Raw genomic sequence first — 1630 nt, 5'->3', positions numbered from 1 at the left:
TAATAATCAACTACATTGTATATTGACAAAATAAAAATAATAAATAAATAAATAAAATAAAATTAAATAAATAAATAGCAAAAATGAGTAGTTTAGAGACAACATTTCTGTTAAGGAATCTAATATGATATACCCTGACATTGCGAAAGGAAGTCTTTTGCCAGTGATGGTTAAGTGGAACATCATGCATTTCAAAATTCATGGCTTTTCTTTCAGTCTAAGGCAGATGACACTGAGCAGAAATAGCTTCCTATGGAGATGTTGGAAATGGAGGGAATCATCTAACTCTGAAAATGTGTAGCCAGAGTCTCAGGCTCCAAGGTCCTGCTCACTTGGAACACTAAAAACTTTTTTCTTAAGTAACCTGATGCATAGTCCTTCCCCCCAGTCTTCACCACAGATTTTAGTTCACTTTAGTTCATACAGAGATTCCCAGATGTTAGTTTCTCAGAAGCCATCTTGTTTTGAATTAGAAACTTCGTACTAGCTTGTATATTCAAGAGCCCTAGATCGTGTCTGGTAAAATGGGCTTTCAAACACATTTTAGAGTTCTATAGTCAAAACTAAACCTCAGGATTCACTGCAGCCGAGGTATACTCAGGTAAGAGTAATTTATTATAGGTTACATACGCTTTGAGTTTCCTGATCAAAAAATATTTCCTCCTGATGCTCATGATTTATCTTTTCTTTATGCTTGGAACATCTATTCTTTCACAGATGGTTAACCACCTTCTTTCTGACTGGTTTATCTGCTCTTATACTTAGATAACCATATTATTTGATGAAAAAAGCTTTGTAATTTTGTCAAGACTGGTATTAGTATCTCTACTTTTTAAAGATTGATTCATTTTTCTATTTATTTATTAATTAAATAATTATTGACCTTTAATAACATGTTAAATATTCTTCCAATATTTCAAATTTATATATATAAACTACTTTTCTACTGTATAGTCCCTAAACAATAAAATGCCCTTTGTAAAAGAAATGCTGTTTACCTCAGGCCCACAGTATTGAATTGATCATAGTTCTTATCATACTCTCATCATTTTCCATGCCTATTATGTGTGTATTTTTTATTCAATAATAAAATTACACCTATGAAAACATGATGCAATACAAAAACTAAACAATTTATAATGTTCTTACGTGCTTATCTTCATGCCTACCTTTGGCCTCCCCTCACCTGAGGTTACTTACCTCTTCTCCTTTTTATTTCATGTGTAGTTTAATCACTTATACAAGTTCCTGCAAAGTCTTATCATTTTATTGCTTTTCACTTTATAAAAATCATGCTGAATAGATCTACTTTGGCCTTTTTTTCCTTTATTATTATACTGTACGAAGCGAATTCTATATCAGTTTATGTAGCTGTACTTTGTTGTGTGTCAGAACAGTATTACAATGTTCTGTCAACAGGTATTATTATAAATTTCTCCTTGCATACATATCCAAGAGTTTGTCTTGGGACAAACTCTTGGAGTGGAAATGGGAGTGGAATTACTGGGCCATATAATGTGTGAATATTAAATTCTAATAGATAATGCCAAACTTTTTTTCAAAATGATTATGCTAGTATTCACTTCCATCGGTAATGTTTAAGAAATCCTCTTGATTCACATACTGTTAA

This window comes from Galeopterus variegatus, unplaced genomic scaffold (assembly GCF_000696425.1).
Source record: "Galeopterus variegatus unplaced genomic scaffold, G_variegatus-3.0.2 Scaffold9832, whole genome shotgun sequence".
Classification (NCBI taxonomy): Eukaryota; Metazoa; Chordata; class Mammalia; order Dermoptera; family Cynocephalidae; genus Galeopterus; species Galeopterus variegatus.
The sequence above is the reverse complement of the archived record's forward strand: the minus strand, read 5'-3'. Positions refer to the sequence as shown.